The 21,951-nt window shown below is 45.1% G+C and overlaps 1 long non-coding RNA gene across 1 annotated transcript in view; it reads right to left on the minus strand.

The window, feature by feature from the left end:
• Positions 1–21,951, minus strand: part of LOC144165661 (uncharacterized) — a 170,798-nt gene that overhangs the window by 101,121 nt on the left and 47,726 nt on the right. Inside the window, exon 2 of the long non-coding RNA XR_013321472.1 lies at positions 8,240–8,391. This is a non-coding gene — a long non-coding RNA (uncharacterized LOC144165661). The remainder of the gene's footprint in view (positions 1–8,239; positions 8,392–21,951) is intronic.

Genomic DNA, 21,951 nt, shown 5'->3' on the forward strand with positions numbered 1-21,951 from the left:
CTGCTTACATAAAATGTAGCTGTCGTACCAATGAATGCCGAATGTATCGATGACAACCTATAATACTGGCCACGGGTGATAATTCCCGGTTAAGTGTGGCCCTGTTTCTTAGCTATATTTGCAAACGCCGATGTACACACGTAAACAACACTGCCAGCATATGCACCAGCTCCACTAGCGTCTTTTTATTTTATTTTAAAACGTTTTTGTTCATTTAAACATATGGAAAGTTTGTCGACTTTGCTTTACGACGAGCACCTTTGTTTTGAAGCGAAGCCCGTCTATGCCCGGGTGTAGGCTGGAGGCCGGAAAATTGTATAAGCACCCAAACAGCGCCATTATGTGTGTGGAAGCGCTGTAATTAAAGGGAGCACTAATTGACGGCAACAATTTCAGCGGAGCTCCTGCGTTTTCACTATAACTGGAGCGCAACGATTGTAGGAGCTCCGTCGGGGGGGCTTAAAAACAGGACCATGGCAAAGTTGTGTAAGGCCGCCGTTCCTGGTGAATGCTTGTGGTGAGAACCAAGTTTTCATCAGGATACCGTTTTGAGCCACGGCCCCCGTACCTAAGCGATCAGTACCTCGGGAAAAATTGCATTTACCGTGCGCCTCGCAGATTGCTTAGCATGCTCGCAACAAATGCCATGTTCACTGTACACTGTTTACTGATATGTTCACTGAAAGTACGACGCAAAAATATTGCGGGATCTTTCAGCGCATTCTTTCGCGAGCGCGTTTCTTGGGCTAGCTTTGTCGCCGAGCCTTGCCTAAGTCGACTATAACCTACAATCATTATAATGGAACACCGCAATCTTAACGGGACGAGAGAAGGACGCAACACGAGAGCTCGTGTTGCGTCCGTGTATCTCCCCGTTAAGTTCCTGCTGTCCCATCATGATGAATGTGTACCTACTATCCCAATTGTCGACATTGTTTTAACCTACTACCTCTGCATCACACTCACTGAAGGTACGTTTTAGAGAATTACTATTCATGCTGCTCCTTTACTGCCTCAGAATCTGTATGCCAAAACTGCGTGGGAAATTTCCGACGCACGCTAGATTATTTTAAATGCAGAGCATTTCAGTAACTCACGATGTCACCCGCGTTGGCGTCCGTAGTCCGCGTCCGCATCGCTCCCCCTACACTATATAAAAAAATAATACTTGCCGGCGCCAGGTTTCGATCCTACGACTCTGCGGGCGGAACGCAAGGTGCACGGTACTCTACCAACTGAACCACAAAGCCGACACAGAACGGAAGGTTACGAACGTGCCTTATATCCTTGACTCATTCAACCGTCGGCCAGAGGTGCGCCCTCTCCCCCGCGTCCTCCTTGCCTTCTCTCCACTCGCAACGCCCTCTCTCGCCGCGTTCGGTTCGGGCGCACAACAGGTGGGGACGTGCGCAACACCCTCTCTCGCCGCGTTAGGTTCGCGTGCAAGAACAGGTGGGGCGCTCGCATCGCGCTCTCTCGCCGCGGTCGGTTCGCGCTTAAACCACATATGTCGTTCGCGCGCGCTGAGGTCGCTAACATCTGTGGCGTGATCGTGACGTCAGCATCACGCGTTCGCGTGGTGGCGATTTCGGCGCTAAAACACTCTCTCGCGAGGGGCATTGGATTGGATTCGATTGAATTGGCTTGGATTGGCTTGGATTGGCTTGGATTTGGATTGGATTGGATTAAAGTGGATTGTGTTAGATGGTGTTGCGTCATAGCCGCACCACGTTGCGTCATAGCCGCTCCACGTTGCGTCATAGCCGCGGCAGGGGGTTCACGGCACGTTTCACCATCGACTTCATCGACAATGTCTACGCTGGAAGACAACAATTACAACAACAACAACCAATACGTAATCCATACGACTTGCAGCCGCGCCCCCCCGCAGAAATGCTGTGCATTTGATCGTGCCCCTCGCGAGGGGGATGTTTGGCGCCAGGTTTCGATCCTACGACTCTGCGGGCGGAACGCAAGGTGCACGGTGCTCTACCAACTGAGCCACAAAGCCGACACAGAACGGAAGGTTACGCACGTGCCTTATATCCTTGACTTTTCTCACCTCTCCTGACAGCTTTGTTCTCGGCCTCGCTGACACTGCCTTGCGCTGTCCTAAGTAATGGACGTTATTTAAAGTAAAGCTTTTTACCACTACCAGCAAACGATTCCTTTGTGGCGTGCGGGACAAAAAACTCCGAACACGTATGGGGAAGAGAAGGGTGGTTTTTCCTTCCAGAGCACAGGGTACATGGTGCGGCGATAGGGCGCTATTGGCGAGCGCTCCTGCGCGCAGCTGCATGCTCGCAGCGGCGGTGGTGGCGTCGGCGGTACGATCTTTTCGTCTACTCAGCGGCGGTTGTTTTGGGCCTGTTGTGGTGCAGCTTCGCGTCCAGCTTGCGTGATACCTTCGCACGAGTTGATTAACTTGTTCCACATCACCTCGAGGGTAACCCGCACCCGACGGAACTAAGTGGTCGTACGGCAAAGATATGTTAAGGATTGGTTTGCAGGGCGGGAAAACAAAGTGTACAAACACCTTCCAGACATCTGGCCGCATGAGAAACGCTACCTTTTGCGCACTGCTTGCCACGAACGGAGCTCCGTTTTCTAAATTCGTGATTTCCAATTTAGTTGTGTTTAAGAGGTATTACAAAAGGCGAAAGTTGCAACAGGTGCTTCAAAATAGGAATTTTGAAAGTTCCCTCAGCTTTCTCGCAGTTCTCAAACCTACTAAAATAACCATTTCAAATCGTTATATATGGGAATCACTAAGTTCACATGCCTAATTGCTTCGGTGTCTGCGCTTGTGTCACGCGGTAGTATAGCCCCAAGCTAGCACATCAGGATGGCAAGGTTCCGTGTCCCACCTTTCGAAAGACGCTCCTCTGCATTTTATCTCTCCCGACTTACTGCAGGACTACAGCGGCGGCGGCCGCCACTATAGCCTGGCCGTGGCCATCGCTGCTGCTGCATTCGGGATGCCGCCCCCTCAAATTCTAGGTAACGGCTGGCAGAATCTCTGGTTTCAGCATTTGTAGAGCCACGTTTGTGAATAGTTACGCGGCATGGGCAATTGTTGTGCGTGTCGTTTAAAGCTTTGCTATCCAACCACCCTAACAGCGTGGACTGGAGCCTATTTTTTTTTCTTTTACTCGTCCTACGCGTCGTAAGCCAATAAAAATTTACTGCGCACCAATTGCTTCTTCCTATTTTTCCTTTTTCTGTTGATGCGCTGTATGAAACTGCGTGAAAAGTTCTTCTTGCTGTTGTTTTCCTGCTGCAAGCTATAGAAAAAACGCGCTGGATAATTCTTTTTGTTTTATTCTTTCGGATCTACGCACACTATCAATTTTGTGGAATGCCATGGAACGCATTAAGAAAACGCAAGCAGCTGTGGACAGTTTTTGGCGGATGATATCTGGGCGGGCCCTCATTCTGTGCACACCAGCCGGCTATGCGCTTTTGCCAGCACAGCCAAGTAGCATCGTCACGTTAAAAACTTTAGTATAACCATACGCCGATCACAAACAAGGTGTGCACTTCTTCCAGCGTGAATAGGCAAAGACTGAGCCCAACGGACCGATAGAAAGACGAAATAATGACGGTGGCAAGACTAAAATTGACGATTAAATTAAATGGCGAATAAATAAAATAAACAGAGGAGAAATAGCGATTTCATTCTGCGCCAGACGGTGAAGTTGCGTCAGGTAAATAAAAAGAACCAAACAAGCAATAACAAATTCGGAACGCGGAATCGGTGAGAACGGGAAGGTCGTTACCCATAAAGCGTGTCGTGATTTGGACTAAGGTGAATAGGCTATGGCAACTGCTTCCTCTCGCTTTCTCAGCTCTGTGTGGTTAGAAACTGACCTAAAACATGGCATAGCGTCTTGTTATGCAGAGCATATATGCAGTTTAGAAATTTCCCGTTGGTATTTCTTACAAGAAATTGAAAATTCCTTTTCCTTGCATTTCAGTGTTTTCGCCACCAACAGGACTAATCTCTTAGGCAATTTTTGAGATACACCAACACGATGAGGCGAAAACGCGAACGTGTGAGCAGTGAATGGCCCCAAAATTCCCCACGTTTTCAATTAAGCAAAAGGGCACCCAGACGGGAATTTTATGATGGAAGTGTCAACAGGGATTTAGGTCTCGTGATAGAATTAGCTTCTGCGTTGAGTGCGGCGGCAGTTTGACGACGGAATAAGTGCATTAAATCACTCATGTACTCAAAAAGGCCTACGCAGAAGCGGGGAAAGGTGCTGAAAAAACAGCGTAATGCTGGGATCTTGGATCCACGTGTTGTGTACCAACTATGGTGTACGCAACTCTTACATAAGTGACGCTGAGAAAAGCTAGCGCAATGTTTTCGCAAACGATCCTCGTAAGACCTAAGTACTACCCTTGTAAATATTTACCTGCGCGTGTGAAGCGAACAGTAAAAGTATTTTTTAGGGCCGAAGAGTGTCTGTGAGCTTGAAACGTTTCCACAAAGCAAAAAGCGTTTTCGGATAAGAACACCCTCACATCCACTGTTTTACGTAAGGGCCGCTTGAAAAAGGACATCAAGGGGAGACCGTAACCAAATGAAAATAAAGAGAGGAAAGTTAGGTACTTTTAATAACTGTTCGTCTATAGTGAGAAGCTGAATTATCACTGACATCTCAAATGCGTCAGTTAGGAATATGTAAAAAGCATCCACAAGTAAAGTATCAGCCACATATAGCCTACGTCAGTAACGAATGTACAATTACCGCTCACAACTTAGGCACCCTCTACGGCTACTTAGCATTGCACAATTTGTATCAGTAGTTAGGTACCTGGGTATCCTGTATATTCACTGCCTAGACATGAGCAATAAGGCCGCGCAGGGGTATTACTAGTTTGCTGCAACCTCATTATAACCTAGCGACCAGACTTAACCTTGATATAAACCCAATAAAAGCCCCTTTAAAACATCGCTATTCAGTATTTTCAAAGGAAGTATGGTCCTAACATTTTCTACCACTGCTTTATATTAACTTGCATGCTTGACAAAAATTAGGGAGCACCAGTCAAAACGCCTTGATTGTCTACGGACATTGTTTCTTTTAGGAATCACATATTGTTCCTTAAAAACCGGGGAACACGCTTTTTCCCAATGTAGTCTATACGGTAAAATATTGACAGCTAAATTTGTGAACTCCACATCACATACAATGTTCCTGTCGTTTTCATGTTTTAAAACCGATAGTTTTCTTGGCTTGTCAAACGCGATAATTAGTGCGTGTATGTATGTGTATGCGTCTGTCTGTCTGTCTGTCTGTCTGTCTGTCTGTCTGTCGGTCGATCGGTCTGTCGGTCGATCGGTCTGTCTGTCTGTCTGTCTGTCTGTCTGTCTGTCTGTCTGTCTGTCTGTCTGTCTGTCTGTCTGTCTGTCTGTCTGTCTCCCTGTCTGCCTCTGGATCCTTCATTTAGCCGCCCGGCCGAAATTGTTGAACGAGACTAGATATAGGCAAAACAGTTGCAACGTAGTAAATCTGTTGCCAATATTCATGCTTGTCAACATATTTCATCAAAAAATAAACATTGGGCATATGTGAGGCACACCTTCAAGACATACGTGATGTGTGCAGTTATCTTGTAATTTAAAAGTCATGGCTGCTTGATTTTTGCGATAGCGAGTGAAGCAATACCCCTGGAGAAAATGTTCTTACCCACAAAGACAAAAAGCGATCCCACGCGGCAAAAGCCCTCACGGCGGCATTCCAAGACGGCTAAAAGTAAGAGCAGGCCATTGTAGGTCGCGTGCGAGCTGTTGAACGCGGTAAAATATTATTGACTTGAGAAAATGTTTATCGTGTTATTTTGGGTTGTAAGAAACTGCCGTAAAAGAACATGAGGGCTGAGCGGGAAAGATGATAAGAAGAAGAAGAAGAAGAATAAGATGGACTGAAGCGCATAATAAGAGTACATAATAAACACTACAGAGAAGTGTCCCAAAGTCACTGACTGTATTGGGACCATCTGTGACTTTATACAGTGGCAATAATTACAAAAATATATAGGCAGCAACAGTGCCACAATACCAGACACTCCAAAAAATAAAAAGAGGTGAATTCTCATCAAGTAAATATCAAAAACATATTAAAGTTCGCACTGACGAAGCAAAATCGGCATGTCCACTTCTTATTAGGCATAAACAAGCAAAAAGTGTGAAAATACCAACTACCGCACAAAAGATGGTGTTTTCTAGAGAACTTAAACGACGAAACGCACGTAAATAATTTTACAGGAAGTGTTAAAATATGACCTATTTGATATTGCAGAGAAAGTTGGTATCGTGTTGCAGTAATTAGTTTGTTCAAGTTGGAGTAAAAGGTTTCTATTAGATGCAAATCTTGAGCTCTTGTGGTTTGCTAAGTGTGGGTAATAAAATGAAAAGACTATTGGAAACACAAGGATTTGAAAAATATAAAGCCTAGATTATATTGAAACAACCTCTCAACCGATGACATGTTATAATGGCGCAAAGACTCTTGGGTGTTAGATTGAAGATGGCTCCTAGTGATAATGCGAATGTCTTGATTTTGAATATGTTGTGTTGATGCAGCATGACAATAATATGTTTCCCCAGGCTAAAATACTGTAATTTAATAGGCATGAATGACAGAAAAATAATTCATAAGAAAGCATCATGTGAAAAGTAAAGGCCAGCATTGATTAGGGCTCTATTACCATATGCAGGTTGTTCTACGTACAGCTGTTGGGAGATAAAAATGTTAGGTTAGGGTCGGGTAACAGGTTTAATTACGGGGCAGGGGTGAAAGAAGTCTAATTTCTTTCGACCACATTTGCAGGGAAATGATAAGATTCTCTTATTTCTACAATACGCCTGCAGTACAAGTTTGTACCATCAAGGTTGCGCTAATTGATTGCTACTCTAGCATAAAGGTTATTTGTTACTCGACGGCATAAACTCAAGCTCACGTCTTGCAATATTAATAGATGTGGTGTACGTTTCTGCCTCTTTGAAAGCATTTGCATGCATTCACGATACCAAACATTTTTGACAAACACTCGCATGCAATCATCATTAGTATGTTGGCTACACAAAGAAAAACACTGCAATCTTCGTATTGAAAATAACGCACAGTCGTGATCTGCGATGCCGATTTCAGTTAAAATCCAAGCATGGACTTCTCGATGCACTATGGAATGAGAATGCAGAGAGTCTGAGGTTTAGTTCTGACTAAGAATATTAAATATAATACTTCAAACTATCTCCAAGTATATCGGTTAGATTCCCAACTATGATGCCCTTCCACCCAGTCTCACACCAAATGAAATGTGTTGTGCAAACCTAATACTCACAAACAACGTCGAACATATGGTAACGTTCCGTAATTTTCCTCACGCTTTGTCGGCTGTCTCAAAATGCTTTCGCTATAAAATTGCTATTCGCAAATGCAGCAATTAAAGTCGTTCCAAAATGCAAAAAATAGACCTTCATTAACATCATAACTGTTCACAAGCACTAATACAACATGCATTTTCTTATACTTACAGATGGAATAATATGAGGACCGAATTCAATTTAGTGGTAACAAGTCAATATGATCAATTATTGATTCTTGTATCAAGAAAGGAGGTCAACAAACATAACCGATATCTTAATCTTCGAAAAAACCGGCGAGAAATCACTAAATATACACTTCAGTAACTTTCATTATTCCATTTGAAGTATGTCTAAAGTACTGTTGCGTGTGCCAAAAATAGGATTGAGACATCTAGGGCTCAGCAGGAGTACTGTAATAATCGTTCTTCTTTGGGTGAGACTAACGCCACCTTCTACTGCATCATATACTGCTTGAAAAGTAGGTTTGTACGTGTGTATCTTTGTATAAGTACCCCCGGCGTTCTATTATATTCATTTGTTCTCAGTTTCTTACAAGTCAAAACCCATAGGCTTCTCTACAGAACGTGAAGTTAGCGAAGCAACCTACTTTTCCAACTTCAAACATGCGCTTATTAAAATAAAATCATAGTTTCAAACAGAAACTTCTAAATATGTTTTTGTTCCTAAAGAGTACATGTTTAAATCAAAGTATCTTGCGAAAGTTGCAATTATTGAGGCATGAAGCACACCTCAATTTTCTTTAAGTAGCGGTTTCTTTGCAACTACTCCAAACACTGTCTATTTTGAGAGAAATGTCAAAAATTCAACAAGGAAAACACCATCTTCTAGAAGACTTACGGCTTTTCATTAACCAAGAAACTGTGGTAAAACTGATAAGCTTCCCGTGTCAGAGATATTCGTTTATTATTGACGCAACGACGTTGTATCCCGTCTGAAGAAACGTGGTAACTTCGCAAGATCATCCAAAGTTTCTCATCTGTATTCAGCGCCTGAAAAAAAGATAAACAATATCTCTTATTTAGGCAAACATAAAAAAGTAGTGAAAGTTTTCACTTACTTGTGGATTTCGAACGGAATATAAAACACTCTTAGCAACAAAGCTCTGAGTAGGGGTTTTATTACAGAGAGGTATTGGGTTTTGTTCATACTTTACAACAAAGCCTACTCTTCTCACGTAAGCCACCTCCGGGGCTTAAACATAGGTCTGTTTCAATTTATAATAGACGAATTTACGTTAAGGCATTGCGACATTAGTGATCCGCTGACTGATTTTTTCTTTCTGGGCAACGTATTTTAAACAGTAACATCCTGTTGCCAGGGTTAAAGGGGTCAGCTCCGAACGTAAAACTATGGAAGTAGACATTCTCGAAGATGTTAGCAGGAAGACTTTTTCTCGACCTGATACGTTACTTCCCGTTAAGTTCAATACTGGTATAGAAGACGCCCACACAACTCAAATGTTGGTGCTGAGCCTTACAGTGGCTAAAAGAATATTAAAACGCATCGCGTGAAACTGTCTTCTTTTTGTTCATCACGTGTTTGCAAAATTGACCCCTAAGTGCGTGCTACCTTTTGGTTTAAATATCATTGTTCATCTCAGATTCACAAATGTTTCATATGATGGGAACCCGTACTATTGTGATAAATTGAAACGGGCAACAACGGAGCTCGTGGTTTCAGTACATGACGCGAATCTTGGCGACGGGCCGCGCACGCGCAGTACGGAGAAGTGACGAAAGTTAGTGTCCAACGTTGATATGGAAACACCGTCGTTCGGCGTGTGAGCGTTTTGGTTTGTCTGCCCGCCGCGTTCGGCGCCTGCTCACACAAGTGTTATCTAACTTTGGTGCTGCGATAGTGAAAACGGCACAGGCAGCTATGTTCCTTTACTTTTACGCCGTGCTGAACGCCCAAGGGACGATGGAAATACCATGGTCTTTCCATATCAATGTTGGTCACGAGCATTCGTAATTTGTTCGCATTACGCATACGCAGCCCGTCGTCAGGATGCGCGGCATATACTGAAATCCACACGCTCCGTTGTTCGTATCAAAATTTCTCACTACAGTACGTATCTGGTTGGGAAGTCGATTATGGGCGGCTCTGCAAGGGGACGTAGGAATGGTCTTTGTAGGTGTATTTGCTGGTTACGAGGAATACTAAGCTGATGTTAGTGTCGACAGAAAAAACAGCCTAGTAAAAACCTCCGATAAACATTTCCTCACAAGCGTGAGGCTTGCAACAGTCATTACGCCGGTGGCTGCTTAAAAACTAAAAACTCCCGGAAAACTACACTGACCACATATTTCAGAAACAACGAAAGAGTAATAAAATTATTTCATTCACACCATTTTCCTCGACTTGTGTGACGCTAGGCCATCCAATTCTCTTCTATATTTTCTTGATATTTGGACAAAGAGTTTGACATAGCTTTGATTTTGAGAAAGTCAACGATGTATCGCACCAGGTATAGTTCTTTTGCTTTAGGCGTGGCCCTTGTGGCAAGCCGAGTTTAGCTCTAGCAGATGTAAAGGCACAAAACTGAGAACTCCGCTGGAACGCTGGGTGTTTGTAAAAAACGTCCAGTGTTTTGGATTCAGTTCGGGGCTTGCTCGCCAAGTAACCTGTGCACATAACTTATGTATTCGCAACATTGTAGAAGAAATGCAAAAAAATAAACGTTATAAAAACCCAAAAACATACTTATTTCAAAAAACGGAAGATGAAATGACTGGAAAAGTTCAAATAACTTATTGAAAATTATAGCTGAAATCTAAAATAAGCAAGCCAATGGACCGACCGATGCAGACATACACGCAAAACCAACAAAATTAAGAAAAAACAAGATGACGCTAGAGTAAAAGACAAAAATAAATGGGAAAAATCTAACCACAGTAAAATATATTCATTGAAATGGTAAATTTTATAGACCATAATACCTTATCAGTAGGACACAGCTACGTGAATTAAAAAAAGGGCAGAAACTCTCTAATGCTAATTGTGGAATAAATGCTTACGGAAAGCTGCTAAGTACCAATCCGCCTAATGTCGGCTTTGCTACCCTAGTAACATGCACTGATCGAAAAACACTTCGAATCTACCACAGAAAATTACAACACAGCCTGTACCAAAGTAAGCAGGCTGTGGGCAATTTTAATAGGTTAGCTATTTCACCACTTCAACGGATAGTGGTTGGGAACAAATTCTTAGTACTGTGATAACTTGTGTTGATACAAAACAGATGAGCTTTAAAGCTTTATATTATATATCTCACTAAAATATCATTAACCCTGTGGAGCACGATGAACCGATCCAATTTTTGTCGTATTCAATACATCGTTCGTAATAGCTGCTATGTATTTCCGGGGGACATTTTTATGTTACATTACTTGTTTTTATTATTAACAATAAAAAGCACCAACTCATACCAATAGGCATGGCCCCACCAGCAGGGCCATCGGCCGACTTTGTCGGCCTACACAATGTTGGCGAGCTGTCGGCACCCATATCACATAAAACCGACGCCGCCTCCGGGCAATCATCCGCGCGGTGCATGTATCGGCACGCTGCCGACCGACAGGACTATGAGACCACGAAAAAAACCGGTCACTTTAACCTTGCTATCTCACTCTTGATTTGTCATTGATTGATTAAATTATTAATTTATTGTTTGTTTGTTTGCTCACTCACCTGATTGATTGATTGATTGATTGATTGATTGATTGATTGATTGATTGATTGATTGATTGATTGATTGATTGAGCGATATTCCTTGTAGGAAAAAATGGCTTGTATCACCCCACGAAAACACCTAATGTATTGATGTTTCTCTACTTCTTTAATTTGAGCCTGTTATTGCAGGCATGCCCCAATTCACGCTTGAGCGTTAAACAGGCTAGCTCGAATGTGCTACTTTATTCTGTGTGCTCTTTTTTTCGATCCTTCTACTCTCCCTTTAGTCACCCCTACAGGCTGGATCTCACCTCTAGTTCCTGAGTGGTTCCTTTAACCACCGTTGAAAAGACGTTTTTGTTTTATAAAATGCCATTTTTTTCTTGTTACGTATTGAGAACCACCAAACATATGAAAATGTTCGGCAGAAAATATCCTCTGCTTATTTGAGTTCAACACATATATAAAATTCATAATAGCTCGCGAATGGTTCTGACTCTGGTTCCGAATGGTCCTGACTCTGGCAGCGGTGGTTGCGGCGACCAGTCCACGCATCTAATTCTCGCGCTCTGCAATTCAGGTTTGCGTCCCTGCCCTGCCCTGGTGTGACCCTGCTTCGTCTCCTGCCATATCAGCGCAGTTGCATCGCCGTGCGTGGCTAACTTCCACGTGTGGCCACACCACTGCGTATCGCCGTCGCCAACCTCGTCTTCGACGCAGCTCCCTGCGGCGGCGCGAACTACTGTTGGCCCCGCCATAAAAGCTCCCTGGAAGGCGCTCTGTCCCACTCTGGCAGCGGTGGTTGCGGCGACCAGTCCACACATCTAATTCTCGCGCTCTGCAATCCAGGTTGGTTTCACGAAATTTAAGGTTCAGAGGTCTCTTTATTGTTTGCTTACGCCGCAGCTGCTGCCCAGATCTCTGTTTTGCCGTACTTGCTCTGTGCTGAATGATGCCGACGAATGTGGAACTCGCAAAAAGGATTGAGTTGATCGAGGCTCTACTCAAGGGGAACGTAGATGCATTAGTGCTTGAACTGACAACAAAAATTTACGAAAAGCGTAGCGAACAAGGGCTGGGTGAGCAGGCCTCCTTGGCTGAAAGTGTTCAGCTTATGGGCGACCTCTTTGATGAGATGAAGGAGAAACAGGTCGAGCTCATTTCCACAAACAAAGCACTTGTATTGCGTAACAACGAACTAGAAAAGAAAGTTGCCGACCGAGAACAGTACTCCCGAAGCAACAATGTAGAGATTAGAGGTGTTCCCTCTACCCAGGGGGAGGACTGTGCGGCGATCGTTAAGCTGATAGGGGAGGTCTCTGAGTGTCCTGTTGCGCCATCCGACCTAGACATCGTGCACGGCGTTCCCGCGAAATCTGGTGACAAAAATATAATTGCCCGCTTTCTTTGTCGCGAAAAGAAGAATGATTTCTTGCGCAAAGCCAGGAAGGCTCGTCTGTGCGCCAACCAGATTGGTTTTCCGGAAAGCTTAAAAACGCCAGTGTTCATAAATGACCATCTCACCGCTGACAACAAAAGGCTATTCGGCAAGGCACTTGTTCTCAAAAAGCAAAAGGGCTGGCAGTTCTTGTGGACTGACAACTGCCACATCTTGGCGCGTAAGACAAGCGACAGTAAGACGTATCGCATTTCATCCGAATCTGACCTGCACGTTTTCACCTAATATCGCTCATCTCATCTCTTGCCGCTTGCCCCGCGCAACTGCGTGCCCAAAACTTCCATGTCGCTGTTATCTCCCGACAACTTTAATGATATTCCACCGAAAAATAATTTTTCATTGATTCACTTCAACGCGCGAAGCTTACGAAAAAATAATGATGATATCAATAACTTTATCATGTCCCTGGACCACCATTTCTCAGCAATATGCATTTCTGAAACGTGGCTTTCTGGCAGCGATAATAACTTGCATGGATTTTCATCTTATCAGGCTGAATACTGTCATCGACCCTCGGATAGCTACAGAGGGGCTGCCATTTTCCTTGATCCCACCGTCGTTTACACTCGCAGGCATGATCTATCTTTCAATATTAGCAACTGCGAAGCTGTTTGGTTAGAAATAGAAGATCCTTTACTTGCACATAATAGTAAAAATTTCGTTCTTGGCTCAGTCTATCGTTCCCCGTCATCTTCCGTTCCTGAATTTTTTCATGCTGTCGATACAATTCTTAACAAGCTATCATTCGTAAATAAGAACGTTTTGATATTAGGTGACATAAACATTAACCTTCTCGATACAAGTGCTAAAGTATATACTGACTACACTGATTGCTTCTCTGGCTATGGACTCGAATCCCTGATTAACACATACACAAGATGCAGCCCTAGGGGATCTCAAACACTTCTAGATAATGCATTATCTAATCTAACCCCGACTCCAGTATCTGGTGTATTGTGCACAGACATAACTGACCATTATCCCATTTTTGTTACATTAGATCGTTCAGCTTCACTCCCTGATAAACCCTTTTTTACTTCTGTTTTTTCTAAACATAAATTTACTGATACCGTCCTCAGTACTGACTGGTCTGGTGTTAATACCGCTGTTGACCCTGTGAAGGCTCTCGATGAATTCTGTACATTGTTTTTGAAGGCTGTATCGTTGAGCACAACAACTGTTAAATGTAAAAAACAGTTCAAACACGCATGCAACCCTTGGATGACGAATGCCTTACTGACCAGTTCACGTAAAAAAGATAACCTTTACCGGAAAACAAAACGCCAACCTTTTAACACTGCTTTAGCCCAACGTTATAAAAAATATACTAATACTCTCAGTCATCTACTTAAGCTTGCTAAAAGGTAATATTATGAAACCGAATTTACGAATAATTGTCATAACCCCCAAAAACAATGGAAATTAATCGGTAAATTTTTAAATACAGTGTCCTCGCGAAATAATTTTACAAAATTAACTTTCACGGGACTGTCTTTCTTCAGCCATCCGACGTTGCTAATGCTTTCAGCAACTTTTTCTCGTTATCAACCCCAAGCATTACCACTACTGATCAGCACTCCCTACCCCGCTCCCCACACTCGTTTTACCTGTACCCCGTTACTGCCAATTAAGTGTACTTAACGATTTGTAACCTCAAAAATACCAGCCCCGGTTTGGATAACATTTCGATGAGTCATTTGAAACTTGTTGCTCATATCGTCTCGGAAACCATAAGTGTCATAACTAATACTATTTTTAAGTCTGGCATTTTTCCTAAAAGCCTAAAGATGGCCAAGGTTATTCCAGTATTTCAGAAAGGTAACAAGGAGATAATTAACAACTATAGACCAATTTCAATCCTTTCCAGTTTGAGCAAGATCATCGAAAAGTTACTTGTAAAACGCTTAACTAACTATCTAAGAAAATTTAACGTAATAGATAATTCACAATTCGGTTTTCGTGCGGGAAGTTCCACTAGCTTGGCTTCACAAACCTTAACCGATTTTATTAAAAAATCAATTGATTGTGGTAAATATGTTGGCTCAGTATTCTTAGACTTCACAAAAGCTTTCGATACCATCAATCCCAAAATTTTATTCATGAAACTAGAAGCATATGGTGTAACCGGTCCAGCACTTACTCTATTAAAAATTACTTGGTTGATAGGCAATACGTGGTAGCTGCAGCTGTCTCGTTCTCCGACTGTGAAACTATTAACCAAGGTGTCCCGCAGGGTTCCATTCTCGGTCCCTTATTGTTTAATATTTATATCAATGACTTACCCAGCTTTTTACACCGATACAACTGTCTTTTATATGCTGACGATACCACAATAACATTATCAGACACATCTATGGTATCCCTAACTGATAAATTAAACGCTGCTTTAACGGATGTGACTGAGTGGTGCTGCAGAAATATTTTAATTATTAATCCTACTGAGACTAAACTTATGATCTTTAGAAGCCACCAGAAAGTGTTAGGTATGTTGCCAGAACTAACACTTGGCTCTAATCGGATCATATCATGCGACTGCGTCTAATTTCTTGGTATAATTCTTGACACTAACCTTAAGTTCACATCTCACGTCGATCATATCAGAAAAAAATGGCATTTGGCATCCGGGCATTGCTCAAGGCACGACCGTTCTTTCCAACAAAAGCTTTATTATCACTTTACTTCGCTTTCATGCACAGTCATATCAACTATGGAATCACTGCTTGGGGTAACACATATCACACCCACCTATCATCCATTCAGCACATTCACAATCAAGCTATCCGCATCATTACTAGCAGCCTCCGCCATTCAAGTGCATCACCTCTACTCCGCGAAAATTCTGTTTTATCGGTCACAGCATTGTGTGATTATAACTTAGGTATTTATTTTTTCAAACTACTCAACAACCAATTATGTTTTGAACTTGTTGACGTAGGTACTTTAGTGAATCATAACACTACTAGATTTGCCTTGAATAATAACTTGTTGTTACCTAAGGTAAAAACTAATTATGGCCAGCAAAAATTTCATTTTGCCGCCATTATTCTATGGAACCGCCTACCGCTTATTATTACATCATCACGTTCTATAACAGCCTTTTAAAAATCTCTAAAAAATCTTCTTCTAACCTGATATGTTTCCTAATTTCTTTGTTGTGCTGGTTTGACTTTCGTCATTTGTTTGCCCAGTAGTTTTTTGTGTACTTTTGTAAACTGTTAGTATTTAATTGTGTGAAATGATAATTTGTTTTTTGAATGTCGTTTTTATGTACATAGCTTAATATTTTAGTAAATTTCATATGAAAACCATGCACTACTGTGAGCCAGCGCACCGACTACTAGCGACACCTGCCCGACACATCAGAAGCCAGTGCCGCAAGCGCACAGACTACGGCGACACCTGCCTGCGACATCGAAAGCGAGCACGAAGGCGAGGGGAGCGAGGGTGCGGCGCGCGGCCGGTGGTAGTAGCTTGAGAGGCTCCTCGAGGCGTCTTGCCTCGCTAAGAAAGTTAGTTTTCTGCCTTCGAGTGCCTTGGTCGCGTCTCGGGCCCTTGCTGGCCCGCGTCGCCCCTCACAACTGGCGCAGTCGACCCCGAACCGTGCCTGGAGCAACCCCCCGTGAAGTTTCGTCGCCCAGCGCTCCCTCCGTGTGCAGGTGCTACCGCCCACTTCGCCGGAGCCATTTCGCGCTTCGCCCTGTGTTTCGCCGACTGTCGTGTTGGCGCCTGCCCGCCCGATGAAGTAACCTGCCTTCAGTGTCCAAACCGTTCGCCCTACTCGCCCTCTCGTCTCGTAGCCAGTTTGCTGCCTTGTACCGCCATGCCGCTCGTGAATTGGAACGAGGCTACGCCAGAGGACCTCGCAGGCTTTACAGCAGATTATCTCCGTGAAGAGTTGGCTCGCCGAAATCTGGACGCTACCGGGCCCAAGGAAGAAGTAATAAACCGCCTTATCGGCGACATCGCTGAAAACCGCTCAGCCACGCCCATTTCCCCAGACTCCGCGGCGTCCACCCAGCGCCCTGACACAGCACCGCCTCCGCCGAGCTCCGATGCAGCACAAACTACCGAGTTGCTGACAGGTTTACTTCAGCAGCTCCTTCATGTGTCGCAACGCGCTGCAGTCCCTGTTCAAGTCACAACTCTTCCAGACCTGTCCGCATCGCTTCCTACTTACAGTGGGGACGGCGGCATTTCAGCATCCCACTGGATTGAAGAGTTGGAGCGAACTCAAAACCTAGCTTCGTGGCAGCCTTCAACACTACTCGCCGTCGCCATGGGCAAACTTCGTGGAGCGGCCGCTGATTGGAAAGCCGTAATTGGCCGTCAATGCCCGACGTGGGAAACGTTCAGGCAAGCGTTCCTAGATTAATTCAGCGCCAAGCAGACCTTGCTGCAGTGGCAACAAGCAGTTACTTGTCGCGTGCAAGCACACGAAGAGATTCTTGTCAACTACTCTCTGGCAAAGCTGAAGCTCATCTCTGGATGCCCAGTCACTCTCTCGGACACTCAGCGCATAGAGTACGCCCTTCAAGGCATTGCCGACTCGAACCTGGCCACTACTATAGCAGCACAACGCCCAGCGACCGTCGCAGCATTAATGGACATTGTCACTCAGCTTGATCAAATCACTGAGCCATTCGGCCATTCCATTTTCACGCCCAGCGTATCTAAACGCCACACCACCCACTCCAAGCCTACAGTCGCCTTCCCGCAACTCAGCGTACATGAATCCTCAGGCTGTGTCAGACAGAACGAGTCGGCCACAGCGAATTTCAGCCCTGCCACCACACCAACAAGAGTTCCGATACCACACCATCTCCGCTAAACATGGTGCTCCTGCCTACCGTCCTGGACAGAACTTGGCCGAAGCTGTGTGCTTCCAATGCCGCCAAAAAGGACATCCCGCATCCAAGTGTCCATCTAGAGCTACCGCTCCAACGTCTAGTACACATTCTTCCCCAGCTCTCCACAGTACCCCTTCGGAAACCCTCGATGAATCACTGGTTCAGTGTGCCCTTGTTACCACCACAATTACTGGGATTGGTCAAGTGGATACATTTCCCGACAGTAGATCGAAAGTGACGCTTGTTTCCCGCTGCCTGGTCAGCTCTTTGCCCCTCTTGCCCTGGACTAGACACCCTCTAGTCGTCGTCAGTGGAGAAACAGTAGTGGAGAAACAGTAGTATGTTTGAAGGTTTCTGTCGGACCTATCACCGCCTTGGTTGAAGCAGCCGCCCTTCATAATAATGCTGTGCCACTTATATTAGGTGAAGACTGGTTTTCTGCAAGCCATGCACAATTGGTGTTTCAGCCACCCATGCCAACTGAAATTCGCCACGCACCCACAGGAACGATTGTTCGGTGCCATGAACGACTGTTGCCCAGGATGTCGAACGCTGTTATGATCCAGGGGTCCTTGTTCAATCACCATATGCCTGCACACCACAGCTCAGCAGGACTCCAGTGTTTGCCACTCCCAGGACCAGATGAGCCGCCGTGGTTAGCACTATCTTGCCAAGAGGATGTTCCCAACAACTACAGCCCCTCTCCTGAATGCAAGCAAGCTGCTTCTCCAACAGTTGAGGTTTGCCTTGACCCATCCTTGTCCGCTACTCAACTCGGTGGCCACTTGCCAGCAGCTCAACAACAGGAAATTACGAGCATCATTTTAAAACACGCTGAAGTGTTCGCTCATGGAGAAGATGACTTGTGTTTGTACGAGGGTGTTGAACACTCAATTCACCTTCTCCCGGACGCTGTGCCATACAGTCGATCCCCCTACCGCTACTCGGCTGCAGACCGTCGTTTTCTTGAGACCCAAACAAGCACACTCCTTTGGCAAGGCATCATTCTTCCAGTCTTCGGACCTTGGACATTCCCCGCAGTGGTTGTCAGCAGAGGTAGTAAGAAGCGCTTTTGTGTCAACTATGTGCCCCTAAATGAGATGACCGTGAGCGTCGTGCAGCCACTTCCTCATGCCGATGACATCATGGATGACATGGCCGGTTCACAGTACTTTGCCTGTCTGGACCTAAAGTTAGCGTACTGGCAGGTTCGTGTTCGTGAAGAAGACCAAGCAAAAACCGCTTTTGTTACCCACCAGGGAACCTTCATGTGGACCCGCATGCCATTCGGGCTGAAGAATGCGCCTGCCACGTTCCAGCATGCCATGCAGTCAATTTTTGCCACCTTACAGCCACATTGCTCAAAATGTGGTGTGCGAGTCTACTTGGATGATGTTCTGGTCTTTGCACCAACTTTTAATGAGTTTGCGAGACTACTTGATGAAGTCCTTCGTCTACTCCACACCAGTGGATTCAAGGTTTCACTTGATAAATGCAAGTTTGGTTTGGAGTCCATCAAGTTTCTGGGATTTATTCTGAGCAATAACGGCAAGCAACCTGACCCTGCTAAAGCCGACGCCATCCTGAAAATCCCACAGCCTGCAAACAGCAAAGCAGTCTTGTCATGGCTCCAGACTGCCAACTTCTATCGCCGTTTTGTGAAGAATTTCTCCAGGATCACAGCCCCCTTGCAGAGTCTCATTCGGTCTGAAGAGTTCGCCTGGACCAGTGACTGCGATGAAGCTTTTCAACGAATACGCACAGCACTAACAACAGCACCTGTACTCGGCCATTTCGATCCAGACGCCCAAACCACTGTCACAACTGATGCCTCTGGAACAGCAATTGGTGCTGTGCTTTCACAGAAGCAGCGTCGCAAAGAAACTGTCATTCAATATGCGAGTCGTGCACAGACTGCTGAGGAGAAAAAGTTGCACAGTAACGTGTGGGAGTGTATTGGTGTTCACTGGGCAGTCACTATTAAGTTCCGCCACTATTTACTTGGCAAGAAATTTTGCCTGTTAACCGACCACTGGACTGTTGCGTGCTTGACAGCCAACATCAGGCCTTCACCACCATGTTGATGGATCTTACAGAGTTCGAATTCACGTTACAGCACCATCCTGGTCGCCAAAACGTGGTTGCTGACATGCTGTCACGACTATCTGCAGCAGTTTTCCACCAGCCACAGTCTCTAGCAGCTATGCAAGCAGAAGACGAAGAGTGCCAGGATCTTCGTCGCTCCCTGTCATCTTCAGAATCTCCAGAGCATGACGTTTCCGTAATTGATGACATCTTGTACCATAGCGATTGGACCACAGGTGCGCAAACCATCTTAGTGCCAGCGAAGATGCGCCAAGCTATGTTGGAAGTTGTTCATGATGGTGGAGGCCACATGGATGTAACCCGTACTCTGGCCAAAGTGAGAGAACGCTACTGGTGGCCAAACGTTGCACCCTCAGTGACTCGCTACGTCACAGCATGTCAGATCTGCCAGAGCACCAACCGCCCAGTGTCTAAAAGTGTCGGCAAAATGGGCCTCATGCCAGTGTCCGACACCCCTTTTGCCTTAATTGCCATTGATCACATCACCATGCCAGCTGCTGCAGGAACGAAGTACATTCTAAATGTAATTGACTTCGCCACACGCTTCATCATCCCAGCAGCTGTGACTTCAACAGCAGCCAAAGAGGTGATAAGCACATTTGCAGTCAGTGTTCTTTAGGTTTGGTTGCCCTGATGACTGCATGTGTGATCATGGCGCAGCCTTTGAATCTTCGAAGAAGCTGCTTTTTTCATTAACACAAGCTACACTGCCAGCAGCTGTTTCCCTCCATTTGAACTACTTTACGGATACGTTCCCAAGCTTCCATATCAACGTCACCGTCCCGCCACAGCAAGGACACTGCAAGACCGCCTCCTAACGTTGTCCCAGAACCGGGCTACTGCAGCAGTCAATACTGAGGAAGCCCAAGAGAAACGAAAGGAAGCGTATGATCAATCCCATAGGGACCACTCCTTTCACGTCGGCCAGTTCTTTTGGGTGCACCGCCAAGAGCCTGTAACAGATGGTACTGGAAAGTTGGCACCCAAATTCAAGGGAGTATATCAAATCACTGACCAGAAAACGCCTGTTACGTTTGTCGTTAGCCGCATATCTGGTCAAGGGCCTCGTGATCGGATCCAAGACAGGGTAGTCCACGTGTCTCAACTCAAGCACTATGTGCCACCTTATATCGAGCCCTACATCCTAAAGAGCCAAAATGTGTCTCTGTGTGAATGTTCCACCTCTCGCAGTGTTAGTAAGGAGCCATCTCAACCGCCAGCCTCTCCTGGACCTGCAATCCTGCCTCCGGCGGTACCCTCATCTCGACCCCAGCGCCAAAGGCGCCTACCCGAGCGCTTGAAGGACTATTGCCTCTCGCAATGAAGGCAGCAAGCAGTGCCACTTCCGTGACCAAAGGGACTTGGTCCAACAGAGAGGAGCCGGATGTGAGCCAGCGCACCGACTACTAGCGACACCTGCCCGACACATCAGAAGCCAGCGCCGCAAGCGCACAGACAACGGCGACACCTGCCTGCGACATTGAAAGCGAGCACGAAGCCGAGGGGCGCGAGGGTGCGGCGCGCGGCCGGCGGTAGTAGCTTGAGAGGCTCCTCGAGGCGTCTTGCCTCGCTAATAAAGTTAGTTTTCTACCTTCGAGTGCCTTGGTCGCGTCTCGGGCCCTCGCTGGCCCGCTTCACCCCTCACACTACATGTTCTTGCTTATTTGTTTTCTTCACTAATGTTTTATTGCACTTGTTTTTGCTGCCACTGCTGCTTCTGAAACGTTTTTTGTGTACTTCATCATCGAGGATCCCAGTGCAGTCTATGACTTCGGGACCCTCGTCTGTAAACTTCCTTTGTAACTGTTTACTTTTTATGAATAAACTTCAACTTCAACTTCAACTTCAAACCGAAACTAAAGTGGTGCGGTAACAGGAACTGATAACGCAGCCAATATAAGCAGCGTATTTCAAAAGTTTCCGCGTATATTTAAGACTAATAAGTAAAAAAATATTCAAATACAATTTTTGTCTTCTATTTTCTAAACATTGCTCTAAGTTCCCATAAAGGCGGTTGCGTGACCCCACAACGTCTTTGTTGTTTACCTCGCGGGTGCTTTATGCTAGTACGTTGAATGCTACCTGGCTTGTGCTTTTTATATGCATTGTTATTAGCATACACAGGAATAGCATAAGCTAGTTCTTTTAATAAAAAGGTATAGCCAAGACAATGCTAAAAGGACGACACAAGCGAAAGTTTTATGACAATCTCTACACAGTGAATGTTCGGCCCTAACTGAGTTTGTTCCAGTTTTTTTGTAAACTTGTCATTGAGAGCACAAAAAGTATTCTACTCAGAGACTACCCCTGTTTCGGTCCACTAGGGGTGTTGACCTGCTATCGGCATTCCGCCCTTCCCAGCTAATGGGAATTTGTTGTCGTTAAAAATTTCTTTATTGACCTCTACCTATTCGTCATCTAAGCCCGTGAGTTTAAGCACACTGGAGAAAAACCACCTGTTTACA

Source organism: Haemaphysalis longicornis, unplaced genomic scaffold, assembly GCF_048455015.1.
Source record: "Haemaphysalis longicornis isolate Haplotype H1 unplaced genomic scaffold, Haemaphysalis longicornis Haplotype H1 scaffold_141, whole genome shotgun sequence".
Lineage (NCBI taxonomy): Eukaryota > Metazoa > Arthropoda > Arachnida > Ixodida > Ixodidae > Haemaphysalis > Haemaphysalis longicornis.